Source organism: Lissotriton helveticus, chromosome 6 (assembly GCF_964261635.1).
Source record: "Lissotriton helveticus chromosome 6, aLisHel1.1, whole genome shotgun sequence".
NCBI classification, from domain to species: domain Eukaryota; kingdom Metazoa; phylum Chordata; class Amphibia; order Caudata; family Salamandridae; genus Lissotriton; species Lissotriton helveticus.
In genome coordinates, this window is record NC_136067.1 from 167,224,621 (window position 1) to 167,241,527 (window position 16,907).

Genomic DNA, 16,907 nt, shown 5'->3' on the forward strand with positions numbered 1-16,907 from the left:
CTTGCCATGTAACAATGAAACTCTCCTGCGCTCTACCAATGAAACTCTTGGCCTTTAACAATGAACCTCTCCTGCCCTTTAACAATGAAACTCTCTTGCCACTTAACAATGAAACTCTCCTGCGCTCTACCAATGAAACTCTCTTGGCCTTTAACAATGAAACTCTCTTGTCCTCTGGCAATGAAACTCTCTTGCCCTCTGACAATGAAGCTCTCTTGCCCTCTGACAATGAAACTCTCATGCCCTTTAACAATGAAACTCTCCTGCCATTTACCAAATAAACTCTACTGCGCTCTACCAATGGAGCTCTCTCGGCCTTTAACAATGAAACTCTCCTGTGCTCTACCAATGGAACTTTCTTGGCCTTTAACAATGAAACTCTCTTGGCCTTTAACAATGAAACTCTCTTGTCCTCTGGCAATGAAACTCTCTTGCCCTCTGACAATGAAGCTCTCTTGCCCTCTGACAATGAAACTCTCATGCCCTTTAACAATGAAACTCTCCTGCCATTTACCAAATAAACTCTACTGCGCTCTACCAATGGAGCTCTCTCGGCCTTTAACAATGAAACTCTCCTGTGCTCTACCAATGGAACTTTCTTGGCCTTTAAGAATGAAACTCTCCTGCCCTTTAACAATGAAACTCTCTTGCCACTTAACAATGAAACTCTCCTGCGCTCTACCAATGAAACTCTCTTGGCCTTTAACAATGAAACTCTCTTGTCCTCTGGCAATGAAACTCTCTTGCCCTCTGACAATGAAACTCTCTTGCCCTCTGACAATGAAACTCTCATGCCCTTTAACAATGAAACTCTCCTGCCATTTACCAAATAAACTCTACTGCGCTCTACCAATGGAGCTCTCTCGGCCTTTAACAATGAAACTCTCCTGTGCTCTACCAATGGAACTTTCTTGGCCTTTAAGAATGAAACTCTCTTGCCCTTTAACAATGAAACTCTCTTGCCCTCTGACAATGAACCTTTCTTGCCCTTTGGTAATTAAACTCTTCTGTGCTCTACCAATGAAACTCTCTTGCCCTTTAAAAATTAAATTCTCCTGCCCTTTAACAATGAAACTCTCTTGCTCTCTGATAACGAAACTGTCTTGCCTATGATAATGAAACTCTCTTGCCTCTGACAATGAAACTCTCTTGCCTCTGACAATGAAACTCTCTTGCCTCTGACAATGAAACTATCTTGCCCTATGACAATGAAACTCGTTTGCCCTATGACAATGTAACTTTATTGCCCTGTGACAATGAAACTCTCCTGGCATCTACCAATTAAACTCTGTTGCCCTTTAATAATGAAACTCTCTTGCCCTATGACAAGCAAACTCTCTTGCCTCTGACAATAAAACTCTCTTGCCTCTGACAATGAAACTCTCTTGCCCTATGACAATGAAACTCGTTTGCCCTATGACAATGTAACTTTATTGCCCTGTGACAATGAAACTCTCCTGGCATCTACCAATGAAACTCTCTTGCCCTTTAACAATGAAACTCTCTTGCCCTCTGACAATGAACCTTTCTTGCCCTTTGGTAATTAAACTCTTCTGTGCTCTACCAATGAAACTCTCTTGCCCTTTAAAAATTAAATTCTCCTGCCCTTTAACAATGAAACTCTCTTGCTCTCTGATAACGAAACTGTCTTGCCTATGATAATGAAACTCTCTTGCCTCTGACAATGAAACTCTCTTGCCCTCTGACAATGGAACTCTCTTGCCTCTGACAATGAAACTCTCTTGCCTCTGACAATGAAACTATCTTGCCCTATGACAATCAAACTCGTTTGCCCTATGACAATGTAACTTTATTGCCCTGTGACAATGAAACTCTCCTGGCCTCTACCAATTAAACTCTGTTGCCCTTTAATATTGAAACTCTCTTGCCCTATGACAATAAAACTCTCTTGCCTCTGACAATAAAACTCTCTTGCCTCTGACAATGAAACTCTCTTGCCTCTGACAATGAAACTCTCTTGCCCTATGATAATGTAACTTTATTGCCCTCTGACAATGAAACTCTCCTGGCCTCTACCAATTAAACTCTGTTTTCCTTTAATATTAAAACTCTCTTGCCCTCTGACAATGGAACTCTCTTGTCTCTGACAATTAAACTCTCTTACCCTATGACAATGAAACACTCTTGCCCTATGACAACTTGACTTTATTGCTCTCTGACAATGAAACTCTCCTGGCCTCTACCAATTAAACTCTGTTTTCCTTTAATATTAAAACTCTCTTGCCCTCTGACAATGGAACTCTCTTGTCTCTGACAATTAAACTCTCTTACCCTATGACAATGAAACACTCTTGCCCTATGACAACTTGACTTTATTGCTCTCTGACAATGAAACTCTCCTGGCCTCTACCAATTAAACTCTGTTGCCCTTTAATAATGAAACTCTCTTGCCCTCTGACAATGGACCTCTCTTGCCTCTGACAATGAGACTCTCTTGCCCTATGACAATGAAACTGTCTTGCCTCTGACAATGAAACTCTCTTGCCTCTGACAATGGAACTCTCTTGCCCTCTGCCAATTAAACTTCCTATCTATGTTTGTTTAAAAAAAACTTGATTTAGAGACCAGATCACAATGTCCCAGGTTGTGCGGGAGTCAGCACACTCTCTTTGTATACAATCCGGATCAGGAGGTGGCAACCAGTGGTTTAACTATAGCAGGTTACAATGTGTCTGTAGAGGAGCTTGGTATCTGGCAGGGAGGCATGGCGAGTTGGTGTTGGATTTGCCACTTATGTTTTGGCTACAAGTTTAGGTCTTAATTCTATATATTTTATAAAAATCACAGAAACCACAGAATAGGGTGCATTTACCATCAGGCCTGCAAACCACTCATTGGCTCAGTTTTAGGCTTAACCAGCCCTTTCTTTGTTTCTAGTCTTACTTTGGATTATGGGCCATGTAGTTCTGTGGCATACAGTTAATCTCTCACAACTTTAATATTTCCTGTCTTTTGCCTCAGTAGCCAATGCCAGTACATTATGGTCATTGTAGCACAGCCAATATATTGAGTGGCATTCCTGATACGTATTTCGGTCTTTTTGGAGCTCTTTCAAGGAATGTAGCACAGATGGCCTGAAAGCAGTTTAAATTCATATTATTCATCAAATAATACAAGTACCAGATCAATAACATCCTTTTAGCAGGAGATTATCTGTCCCCAATGAGCTGCTACGTTTAGGCACGATAGAAAATCCAACAACACTGAATTCTAACTAATATGTTATTTTGGAATTCTGTTTTAGCTTTCTCGGGCATTCTGTTTTTCTATACTTGTCTCATTATTTCTCCTATTCTCCGGTTCTCCCACTTTTTAACACATACATTCTTTCTCATTCTTGTTTATTCTATGTCTATCTTTGTCCTAATCTCGTTCAGTCTTATTCTATATGTTTCTCATTATCCTGTTGTATTTTGGATTCGCCATATCTTTATCTTTAACCCTTTCATATTCTATTTCTCATCCTTTTTTATATTCTTTCTCCCAATATGTTATTTTCTTTCTCTTGCATTCATTCATATTCTGTTGTATTCTCTCTCCCTCATTTTCTCTTATTGTTTTGATTGTATTCTCTTATAACATCTTTCTCTCTCATTGTCATTTGTTGTGTTTCCATCTTCTTTGCAATCTCTCTTCCCCTAGGATTAAGAATCTTCAAAGATGGGAGACATCTTCAAGTAAGTTGTCTCACAAACATTATCCCCCCAGGTCATTTCCCCTGTCAGTTACTAAAGAACTGGGTTAGAATGGGAGAATCCGTAAACTAGAACTCAAGGTCAGAAAGATTCAACTGCCAAAATACAGCTGCACAGTGGTATTTTAAAATTAACAAGCTTCTCGGTTTGTGCTAGCAAGCCCAGCAAAGGACGTCTCCAGGGCTTAATTTGTGCTGGTGATGAAGGGGCTGGGCATAAACACTAATTTTTAGGTCTCATCTAGTAGACGCTGCATGCGCTGTCTGTTGTGAGCAGGGACATCTTAAGGATCTCGGGGGCCATGGGTCAAATGTATTTTGGGGCCCCCTGTTCGGAGCAGCTTTGAATTTATGATCTAATTACAGCTCTTTCATGCTCTCTTTAGCCAGGCCATGGACAGTGCATAGGCCCAAATTCTAAATGTGTTTCTGACTAATATTTAGGGACTATAACGTATGTTTGCAACAGTGTCATACAACAGCAGCTCTATAATGTAATTGCAAATACTCTCTGTGACTCCCCTCCCATTTCTCATATGTGAGGTCCTGTTTCAGTCTAAAAGAAACTTTTTTATGGATGTTGCATGGGTGTGAATAAAAAAACACAACATTTCCCTGCAAAATGTCTGTAATAAACTCTCACAGATAATCTGTATTTAAAATACATTAAAGGAAAACGGTATTGAACACAATCTATGTTTAAGAATCATTCAAAGTCATAAGGACAGGACTAGCTGTAGAACCGAGCCGACTCTATCATTGGGCCCCCAGAAAGGCTGGGTCCCTGGGCCAGTGCCCACTTTGCCCATGCCTCAAAACGTCTCTGGTTGTGAGAAATATTGTGGCCTTACCAAGAGCATACAGGGGGTTGGAGCTCGTACATTGCTTAGCATTGATTGGTTTTCCTGTCACTCTCATTTGCTTTTTCTTATTCATATCCCAGCTTGTCCATCATGTGTTTGTCCCTCCCATGGAGCATCACCTCTTTATCATCACTTTTGATAGGCTGGCTTCTATGCTTCCACTGCTTGCTTTACAAGCACTACTTTTTTCTGTTTGGTGACGCACTCCATGAGAGTGCATGTTTTTTCCAGCTGTCTCCCTGGTGTACTTTTATCCCTGTGCACTCTGTGTTGATCTCAGTTGTCCATGTGCTTCTGCCAGTCCCACCCATTTTGCGATTACCCTCGTATACTTCCCTCATGCCCCGTTGCTCTCTTGTTCCTGTGCTTCTCTTCTGCCCACTCCACGTTGCTCTCTCACATGTTGCTTCTCCTTCCTCAGCCTTCACCCTCAGTGTTGCTTCCAGCTGCCCCAAGTTGCTTCCGCCCCCATTGCTTCCTCTGACCGCTTTAAAAAAAATGCTTTCATACTTTTTTCTTTTTAATTGCAGATTCAATATGGATTAGTAATTAAACAGAAAAAATAGCAACTGGGTTATTTTGAAGACAGCATTAGGGATGCTGTGCATCACGGTTAAAAGCCATTGGCAATGCCAATAGGTCACAAAGATGAGACCGCTTGGTTTTGCCAATGCTTGTTGGGGCATGGAACTTACATTTCAACACCAGACTTTGACCAGAGCCAGAGAAAGGGGAGAAAAGGAGGAAGCAAAACATAGGAACACTTTGACAAAGGGAAAAGTAGGGACAACATGAACCTGCAAAAGTGAGCAAAAGGGACAGGAATTGTAGGGTGGTGAAAGACAAAGACATGCAGCAGAATCAAGACTAGACAACCTTGGCGTTGGCGACCCCAGTATTCGGCAGCGCTGCTGTGGACTGCTAAGAATATCTTTGGGACCCGACTCCAACTTTCTTATTACAAATTAAGAACCAGACTATTTCAGAAGAAAACATAGCTAATGGGATAAACAATGTGATACAACATAGACAATAGCATTACTGGAAATGAAATGTAAGGGAATTCATCCCCCCCAATGCATGTGTATAAAACAGTGTAACTGCCAACCCCGAAGATGCTATTAACTCATTATCACTATAATTTTTAGCACACACAAGTCCCTCTGAACCCGGTACATATGCACAAAAAACAAGCTAAAATCCACAATTTAAACAATAAATACAAAGAGCTAAATGCATAGCCAAGTAAACAATACAATCAAATGCATGATCAAGAATGTATTTATTAACCAGCATTCCTTCCAAGAGTTCTGAGAGTGGGGAAATCATAATTTTTGGAATCTATCAGTAACATAGTCGAGTGAAGCTGCTGACCCTGAATATTTTTGTCATTGTTTACTTCACAGGACTCTCCATGACCTCATCACAGTGTGACTACCCAGCCAAATCGGGCCTATTAGAGGCTTCCCAGCCTTGCTGTCCATCCAGGTGGCTGAAGTTCATCTGCAAGAAGTTATTGCCCATCCATCCGCCCAGCAGGATGCAGGAGGTTCCATGAAAAGTCTTTCATGTCCAAGGCCCCTCGCCCTGCTAATATCCCTTCTTCCCCTCTGTTTATAACTAGAAGTAGGACCTGTTAAATGCTCCTACAGTTCTCCATTCCACCTTTAGCTTTGCAGACTCTCTGCCTCTTGCCTCTACTACTCCTCGTCTTCCATTACTTGAAGTTCCTCCCCGGATTGTTCCCGGCTCCTCTCCTCTTTACGTTCTTACAATAAATTGATGTATCTCTTAGAAAGGAGTTCAAGGAGTGTGGAGATTCACAGTCTCAGGACAAACAGACCAGGCCTCCTGATTGTCAGCAAAAACAAGCCATAGTGGTTAGTGTAGGCATGAATTCTACGATGAGTTATAGATACACCCTATGCTGACCTGACCTCAAGCCTCATTTTTAGGCACCAGGTTTCCTAGAATGCAGCGATGTGTGATCTGAAACAGTTCGAACAAATTGTAAAGGCAATACAATCTCTGCTTTGGCCTTATGGCTCATATTGGGCCAATAGAAGGCTGGCTAAAGTGTCTACAAATATACTCATAACAAGGCTCCGTGTAAACTTCAAAATGACATTTTACATCATAAACAAGGTCGCCGACACAACATCTGGGGAAAGTTCTCAGCTACCACTTGAGATCCAAAGAGGGAAACATTTTTTCCTATATCTAAACAACAGGAGAGTCAGGGTACGTAGGCCACTCCTTTACCCCTATAAATTATAGGTTCATATTGGTTCGGGTAACTAGGCCTCTAAGTGTCTGTTTCACTTGATTTTAATGGTACCAGCTGACCCCTTATTAAAATAGTATAGGGTACAGCTGTTTATCTTTTAAACTCACCATCACCTCACTCTGAGCACATCCTCACGATCCCATCACGAAAAACCAGCTCCGCTGTAAATCAGGCATTGTAGCACACTGGGGGGACATTCGGTCTCTCCAGTGGGAACCCTATGATGAAGCATGTCACCAACCAGGTTGGTGAGTGAGGGTTCTTTTAAGAAATACGTTTATTCTCATTTCTCCTCACACCTGTCCACACCCTTTTGCTTCGTATGATCTTATTGTTTGGTTGCTATTTGAAAATATCATCATAGCACCTTTAGTCACACTTATGTTGTTGTTATATAAACATTTTTTCCTACCAATAAATCATGGTATTCCCTCCTGCTAGTAATAAAGGAGGCTCGCTTTGTTGATCGTCATGCATCATGTTAAGGCAGTGAGATGTTTTCAGTGCCCAGAAGCATTTTCTTCAGATTGTTGGGCTCTATAAATGTCGGCCGTCAATCATTCTATGCCATTTGATTTCACAAGGTATATGATGTCTATCATAGAAAAAAGAAATACTCCAAACCTACGCATATTTTTTTCATTCATGAAATTTTTCAAATTTATTACATTTGAAAATGGAACAATGTCCAATTTTTCTAAACGAAGGCAAAGTAGCTACGCTCCAGAGAGACAAACACAAGAAGAGAAAGGAAAATCATTTCAGAAGAAGTAAGGGATCAGTGACAAACTATCGAGGGACATATTATCGACTGCACACAATATCGACGCCAGAATATTGACAGGCAAAATATAGTCTACCTATCTACAAACAGGTAAGTGTCAAAATATCTATTCTAAAATATAGTTGTTAAAAACATAGTTTACTAAAATGTCGAATTTTTAAAATGTCTTACAATTAATATTACATGAATTAAATAATAAATTTAATTAGGTAAAACATACTTAAAAGTCATTAAAAAATATTAAATATATTAAATAATATATGTAATCCCCCCAAATTAAACATGCATTTTTATTTTTTATATACATTATCTTAATAATATTAAAAGATAATTATTTATTTTTAATTGTAACATGTTAAAAACATAATTTGAAATATAATTACATATATATAAATAAACATATAATATAAATATAAAAATATTTTAGATATAATAAATTAAAATATTAAATTAAACCTTTTTTCACAACAAATTTTATTGAGTAGGTAAGCAAAAGGCAATACGTGGCTCCCCACAGTCAGGAGATCACCACCAAGCATCATGACACGTTTTTATCTGTAATGCATAGTCCAAACAATAAAAGATGAATAACAGGACCCCCCCTCCTCCACCCACCAACCCCAACCACCCAACCCCTCTGCTACCCGCCCCTTATCCCTCCCTAACCCCTTGCACGTGAGTATACAAAACAACTGGTACTTGGTCGTCATGTGGTAGGTATGACGCACTGCCTAGGCCTGTACCGCATCTTCAGCCTGTATGTCTTCCTCTTGTTCCCTTGGGGGGTCCAGTATCAATCCCCTATACTCCACCCATCGCTTCCAGATCTTAAAGTGTTTCCAGGGGCATCCTCTCGCTTCAAACACCGGACGTTCCAGTCCCATTAGGTAGTCTAGTCCAGCCTTCCACGCACACAGGGGGGGGGGGCTCGCTCTCCCTTCCATGCTCGCGCTAGGTTTCTTTTGGCAACCACAAGCCCCAACAACAATAAGTGACGTTTATACATATTTCCACCTACTCCCTCCAATACATGAAGTAGCCCTAATCGCGGAGTGCGGGGAAGATCCCATCCCAATACTTCTGACAAGCAACTCCAGACAACCCTCCAGAATCTGACCAACCCAGCACACGACCACACAGTATGCAGCAGCGTACCCACCGCAGCCCCACAGCGCAGACATTCCGGAGACCCAATCAGTCCCGCCTTCCACAGTCTCTCTCGGGTATAGTATGCCCTGTGCAAGTACTTGAACTGAACGAGTCTAAGCCGTATGGCGATTGCGGCCCCTCGCGGGGACTCCAGGGCCTCTCTCCAATCATCCTCATCCAGGGGACCAACATCTCCCTCCCAGGCCTCCTTAAGTGGAAGTAGGGTGGTTGAGCAGTGAGTAACCAGTGTTTGATAAATTTGGGACACCTTCTTATCTCCAAGGTCTCCCATGAATACCTTCGCTTCAACTGGGCTAAATTCCGGGAGGGACTACAGGTTAGTGAGGCTAGGTGCTAACGCATGGCGAAACTGAAGGTATCGGTAGAATTGGGTCTTGGGCATGTGGAATTCCGTGCTGAGCTCCTGGAACGATTTAAGAGTGACCCCGGTCATTACATGGCCCAACGACGAGATCCCAATTGCATCCCAGCCATCAAATCCCGGCAACGCAGCCAACGCGGGTAGTCGCCCGTTTTTCCATAACGGAGTCTCCGCCGTCAATCTACCCCACCAGCCCATGCGACGCAGTGCCTGTCTCCACACCTCAAAGACAACCCGCGTGGCACATGGCAGTGTCCGCCTTAGCCTAGCCGAGTACAGAATCGTATGGAGGGTGTTATTCCCCATCAGCAAGCGCTCTAGGGCATATGCCGGGTCTCCCCTGTCTCCATACCACCATTCATTGAGTACTAGTAGCTGGGAGGCCTGATAATAGGATAGGAGGTCCGATGTGGCTAAGCCACCACAGTATGTAGACAGGAAGCATGTCCGCAGTGCCACCCTGGCAGCACCTCCATCCCACAGGAAGCGGCCCAGAACGGAGTTGACCTGCCGAAACCATCGGGGAGTAATTGGATGTGGGTAGCTTTGCAGCTGGCATAGGAGGCGCGGGAGCGCAACCATTTTGAAGATCGCAGACCTACCGAAAATAGTTAAGGGCATCCGGGACCACGTTTTTACATCTGTCCGGACCCTTTCCCAAACTGGCACTATGTTACGTTCCCAAGCAATATCTACAGATTCTGAGAGGAACACCCCCAGGTACTTTAAACCTCCGGCCGCCACCTGCAAAGCTGACGCCCAGGGACCCGCTGCAGCCCCACCACCCAACACCCACAGAGTGGACTTGCGTGGGTTTAAACGAAGGCCCGATACCTCCCCAAAAACACGCATAATGTCCAAGACTCGGGGCCCCGACCTGTGTAAGTCTGTAAGAAAGAAGAGGACGTCGTCTGCGTATAACGCAATTCTATCAGTGAGGTTCCCACCCCACTCGAAGCCCCGCATCTGTGCGTCAATGCGCACCCAAGAGGCCAGAGGCTCCATAGCTAGAGCAAAGAGGTATGGGAAGAGTGGACACCCCTGTCGGGTCCCCCGGCCAATCGGAAACTCTTTCGAGACCGCCCCGGAGTCACGCACCGACGCAGTGATGTCTGTATAGAGTAATTTGATGTAGGAAATAAACACCGGGCCCAGATTGAGACGGGGCAGGAGCGCAAATAGGTACGTCCAACTAACTGAGTCAAACGCTCTATCGATGTCTGCTAGCAGCAAGGCCGCCCGTTCCCCTGTGGCACCCATGGCATCAATCGCCGCCTGCGCCCGTCGGATGTTATGCCGCGTCGCCCTATGCGGCATGAAGCCGGCCTGGTCGGGGTGGACCAGATCCGTTACATATGGGAGGATCCGGTTCGCCAATGCCTTGGCCAGTATTTTAGCCTCTATGTTGAGCAAAGAGATCGGACGGTAGGAATCGTGTCTGTCCAGAGGTCTGCCCGGCTTCTGAAAAACCACCACTTCGGCGTGGCGCCAGTCAGGTGGCAGCCTACCTCGTGTGCGCGCCGCTTCTAATGCATTTCGGTAATGGGACCCCAATTGGAGCTGGAATTTCCTATAAAATTCGCTCGGGAAGCCACTTGGCCCAGGTGCCTTCCCGGTGTTGAGCTGTCCCAGTGCGTCACCCAGCTCTTCCGCCGTAAGGGGAAGGTCCAGTGCTATCTTGGTCTCATCCGAGACCACCCTCGGCGGCAAGTCGTCAATGAATTTAGCGACGTCCTCCGCCGATAGAGCATCCTGTGGAGCATATTGCGCCGCGAAGTAGTGGGCGAAGTTCGCTGCCAGCTCACCCGGGTCGGTAATTACCATTCCGTCCTCAGCAGTGAGGCCCGGTAGCGTATGCGGCTGGAAGGTACGCTGACACAGCCTATGGAGCATCGTACAGGATTTATTGCCCCATTGATATACTCTACTCCGCGTGGCCAGCCACGCCTGTCGAGCCTCATCGAGCAACACCGATGCATAGGTCAGTTGCGCCTGCAGGAGCAATCTCACCGCAGTCTCAAGTCAAGTCAAGTCAAAATAATTTATATAGCGCGCTACATACCCAGAGGGTCTCAAGGCGCTTGAAGAAGGGTGGGGAATTACTTGTCGAATATCCAGGTTTTAAGTTGCTTTCTGAATGCTAGGTGGTTTTGAGTGAGGCGAAGGTGAATAGGGAGTGAGTTCCAGGTTTTAGCTGCCAGGTAGGAGAAGGATCTTCCTCCCATGGTGGTTTTGTTGATGCGAGGAACAGCAGCAAGGGCTTGGTTGGAAGAGCGTAGCTGGCGGGGGGGGGGGTGTAGAAGGAGAGTCGCGCGTTGAGGCATTCGGGTCCAAGTTCGTACAGTGCTTTGTGTGCGTGGGTGAGGAGGCGGAATGTTATCCTCTTATTGACAGGGAGCCAGTGGAGGTTTTTCAGGTGACCAGAAATGTGGTCTTTACGCGGGATGTCTAGTATGAGTCTGGCAGATGCGTTCTGGATGCATTGTAGTTTTTTCTGAAGTTTTGCGGTAGTACCGGCGTATAGTGTGTTTCCGTAGTCCAGGCGGCTTGTAACCAGTGCGTGGGTGACCGTTTTTCTGGTTTCGGTGGGGATCCAGCGAAATGTTTTTTTGAGCATGCGAAGAATGTTGAAGCAAGATGATGAGATGGCGTTGACTTGTCTGGTCATCGAGAGTGAGGAGTCCAGGATGACGCCCAGGTTCCGTGCGTGGTCCGTTGGGATGGGTGCTTTTCCAAGGGCCGCTGGCCACCAAGAGTCGTCCCAGGCGGAGGGGGAGGTACCTAAGATAAGTACTTCTGTTTTGTCTGAATTCAGTTTTAGACGGCTGTGCTTCATCCACTCTGCTACTTCTTTCATTCCTTCATGTAGGTTGGTTTTGGCGGTGTTAGGGTCTTTGGTGAGTGAGAGGATCAGTTGAGTGTCATCAGCGTAGGAGATGATATTGAGGTTGTGTTGGCGTGCAATGGCCGCGAGGGGGCTCATATATACGTTGAAGAGGGTGGGGCTGAGTGAAGATCCTTGTGGCACGCCGCAAATGACTTCAGTGGCCTCTGACTTGAACGGTGGGAGGCGGACTCTCTGAGTTCTTCCGGCCAGGAACGAGGTGATCCATTCAAGTGCTTTTCCTTGGATTCCGATGTTTCTGAGGCGTTGTAACAGGGTGCTATGGCAGACTGTGTCGAAGGCTGCAGAGAGGTCGAGGAGGATGAGGGCGACTGTGTCTCCATTGTCCAGTAGAGTTCGAATATCGTCTGTTGCTGCGATGAGTGCGGTCTCAGTGCTGTGTTTGGCTCGGAAGCCGGACTGTGAGGAGTCGAGGGATTTGTTGGTTTCGAGGAAGGCGGCGAGCTGGTTGTTGACTGCTTTCTCGATGACTTTGGCCGGGAATGGAAGGAGCGAGATGGGGCGGTAGTTTTTGAGTTCGGTGGGGTCAGCTGTGGGTTTTTTCAGAAGGGCGCTGAGTTCGGCGTGTTTCCAGCTTTCCGGGAAGGTGGCGGTGTTTAGGGAGCAGTTGATGACGTCTCGGAGGTGTGGTGCTATGATGGAGTCTGCTTTGTTGAAGATGTGGTGAGGGCATGGGTCAGTGGGGGATCCTGAGTGGATGGAGTTCATCAGGCGGATGGTGTCCTCCGTAGAAATTGGGTTCCAGTCATTAAGGATGTTCAAGGGGGGTGAAAGTTCGGCAAACGGTTGGGAGGGTTGGTCTCCGGTTTGGTTGTCGAAGCTGTTGTGGATGTCTGCGATTTTGTCATGAAAGAACGAAGCTAAGGAGTCGCAAAGGGTTTGAGAGGGAGTGATGTCGTTGGAGTTGGCAGTGGGGCAGTCTCATCTCCCCCTCTCCGGCACCGCAGTTCCAAGGACTCTACCAGCGTGGCCGCCTCAGCGATAGCTTCCCGGCATCGTCTGCGGGCCGCCGCACACCACGCGATGTCAATACCCCGTATGTTGGGCTTCATCGCCTCCCAAACCACCACTGCGTCTACATCATTCACCAGGTTTTCCTGCCAGTAATGGGCAATCGCACCACGTAGATGCTGGACGTAGTCCGGCTGCTGAAGGTGCCACGAGGACATCCTCCACCGAACTGGTCTTGACGGGGGGTGGTTGCAGTCCGTGGTCCCCCTCCTTCTGGCCTCCCTCACTCGGTTCTCCCCCCCTCCCAGCCCCCAAAGTCAAAACTCTGGGTATTTTCATTAACCCACTGCTCACCCTTCACACTCAGATCAGCTCTGTGGTGTCTGCTTGCTTTTTCTCCCTCCGGATCATCCGGAGGGTTTCACGTTTTTTCTCGGTTGCCGCACTTAAACTCATTCTCATGGCCATGGTGCTGTCGCGCCTTGACTACGGGAATGTTATATTCAACGGGCCCCAGCTTACCTTATCCGGCGACTTCAATTGATCCAAAACCAGGCGGCCCGCCTGATTTTTGGTCTTCCTAGGTTCAACCACACGACCCCCTTGCTTCAGTCCCTCCACTGGCTCCCTGTGAGGGAGAGGGCGCTCTTCAAGCTGGGATGTATCACCTACCAGGCTAGATCTGGGACCGCCCCCGCCTTCTTGTGCGAAGCCATCTCCCCTTATATTCCGTCTAGAGAACTTCGATCCACTTACCAGGCCCTCCTGTCAGTTCCTCGTTTTAGGAAACAGAAGGCCGGGGGGGCCAGATTTGCAGTGCTGGCGCCATCCTTTTGGAACTCTCTTCCTCTCGCCCTCAGGATGTCCCCTTCTTACTTGGAGTTTCGCAAACAATTGAAGACCTGCTTGTTCTCCAGATCCACTGCAGCTTAATCCGCTACCCACCGACCCTCGGCTATCTAGCGCCATGAAACCGTTTCGGTAAAAGAGCGCTCTACAAATATTTTAAAATTCAAATTCAAATTCCACCGGAACGGTTGTCTTCTCTTAAGCAGGTCAGCCTCCCGCACTCTGTTCAGGTACACACTGGGCATAAACACATAGTCCAACCTCGAGAAGGAGCCATGCACCGCGGAAACATACGTGTACTCCCATACCTTAGGATGCATATGTCGCCACACATCTACCCATCCCATCCCCTCCACCATCGCAGTCAACCGGGAGGGGGGGCAACCGCTAACGTCTCCCGCAGTCGCTGGCGGTCCATGCATACATCCATGACCTCATTCCAATCACCCCCCAACACTGCCATGGACTCTGGGATATCCTCCCACACTGCAAACAGCCGCTCAGACAAGGACCGCTGCAGGGGGGGGGGGAAACACTACCAAAGACCACCGGTTCGGTACCCACCATACCTTTGATGAAAATGTAACGACCCTGTGGATCTGCCCATTGTCTCTCGTGGACATAGGCCAATTTGCGGTGCACCAAGACAGCAACCCCCCTGGACCCCCTAGCGAACCCGGCATGAAAGACTTGTTGGTAGCCAAACCTCTGTAAACTGAGCACTTTCGATCCCATCATGTGCGTTTCTTGCAATAGTAACACATCCGCAGCTCCCTCTTCCCCCATCGCAAGATCTCCCCTCGTTTGATCTTGTCGAGCATCCCCCTGACATTCCAGGTTACTACACACATGGACTCACTGGGGAGCCCCGAAGACGCTTCAGCCATAATCAAGTGGGACCAACCAAATAGGCCCCTTGCGCCACACCCACGCACTTAGCACCGACATCAATATAGCAGAAAAACTCACGTGCTGTCCCCCCCACCTGCCCCTAGTCCCCCTTCCAACAACAGTCCCCCCACCCTCCTTGACCCCACCCAGCCCCAACTCTTCCCCCCTCTCCCCCCCCTGTCACCCCGCGCCCCCCACCCCTATACCTCATAGAACTCTGAAGTACCTGTCGCGGCATGGGCAGCCGCGGGCCCAAAACAGAGGACCCAGGACCAACCATGCCAATGGATCCCAACCCCCTGGAAAACAGTAGAAACATCCCCCCCCACCCCAGTCAACTCCCACTCTAGTAGGAGGATGGCAGCCCCTAATAAGCAGCCACCCGAACCCCATCTCACAATCCCACACATATCCAATACATCATTCGCAATCAGCAACAGAGGCAGTGGTTATGCATCCAAGCGATGGAACCCGGCCACGCGACTCCCTTCAGCAGGAGCCTGTATCAACTACTGAGAAGCAGAGTTCTCCCAAGGCCCTCAATGTTCCTTTCCAGAGTGATCAGAGTCCACTGTCCCACTATCCTGTGTCCCACTGACTGAAGCGGATCGCTTCCGTGATCTGGACCTCCGATTCCTCCTGCTTCTGGCCTGCTGGTCTCCACGTTCCTGCGACGATCCTCTCGAAGAGCCTGGGTTCAGTCCCGGCTGGGCATGCGGCCTGATCCTCACCGTTTCGTCCGTCCATTTAAACACATCTTCAGGGGTCTCGAAGAAGAGTGTTCGCGACTGGAAGACCACCCTCAGGCGGGCCAGATACAGCAGGGAATATTGGATCTTCAGACCTCGCAGCTTCGCCTTGGCGGCAATGAAGGATTGGCATTGTTGTTGCACGAGCCTGGTATAATCAGGAAAGATCATGATCTTCTGATTCTCGAATGAAATGGAATCCCTGGTCCTCGCTTCCCGCAAAATGGCGTCCCTATCGTGGTAATTCAAAAGTCTAGCTATCACTACTCTTGACCGCTCACCCTCTGGTGGCCTCTGTGTCAGGGCTCGATGGGCACGCTCAATGACAAAACAATTGGAGGGAAGCCCCGGGGGTAGCCAGCTCTCCAGCCACTGTGAGAGAAACTGTTCCATGTTCCCTTTCTCACATCTCTCCCGAAAGCCAATAAAGCGGATGTTATTTCTACGGGCCCGCCCTTCGGCATCCTCCACACGGAGTGCCAGGCCCCTTTGAATGTTTTCCATCGCCGCCATTTTCTTCTTCAGAGACCCGACGTCGTCCTCCACCACCGAAATTCTAGATTCCGCCTCTGTGATTCGCACCACTGCGTTCCGTAGATCCTGACGCAGCAGGGTTACATCTGCACCCACTGCACCAATTTTGGCATCTAGCATGTCCCTGGACTGGGTGATCGCTGCCATAAGCGCTGCATTGTCCGGCCCTGCTCCATGCCCTCCTCCGGAGGGCCCGGGCCCCCCACTGGGCCCTGTAAATTTATCAATAGTCCCCTGTTTGGAGGGGCCACCGCCTCCTCTGGTCATGGCGGCAGTCTACGTTTGGGCCGCCTATGAATGAATGAATGAATGAAATGGCATTTGTAACGCGCATCTATGCCCAGTGGGCGTCAAGGCGCCTAACGCAAACAACTAGCTGACGGCAGTCAGAAACAGGAGCTTACTGATATGCTTTAGTGAAAAACCAAGTTTTCAACGCTTTCCTGAAGAGATCAAGTGAAGGCAGTAATTTGATCTCCAGGGGAAGTGTATTCCAGATCTGGGGTGCCAGGATGGAAAAGGCCTTACTCCCCAATCTAGCCTTCTTAGCTCGCGGAATAACCAGTTGGTTTAGCTCTAGCGAGCGTAAACATCTGCTCGGAACATACCTGGTGAGCAGAGATCCAAGGGCATCAGCTGGGCCTGCCATCAGAGCACTATATGTGAGGCAGAGAAGTTTGAACAGGACTCTGGAAGGAACAGGGAGCCAGTGGAGATTCTTCCTAGCCAAGGTCATAGAGGACAGCCAAGGCAGGGCCAGAACAAAACGGGCCGCCGCATTTTGTACAACCTGCAGGCGCTGCAGAAGGCCTATGGAATGGGTGGTTGTAACAACGCAGTCTCCTCAC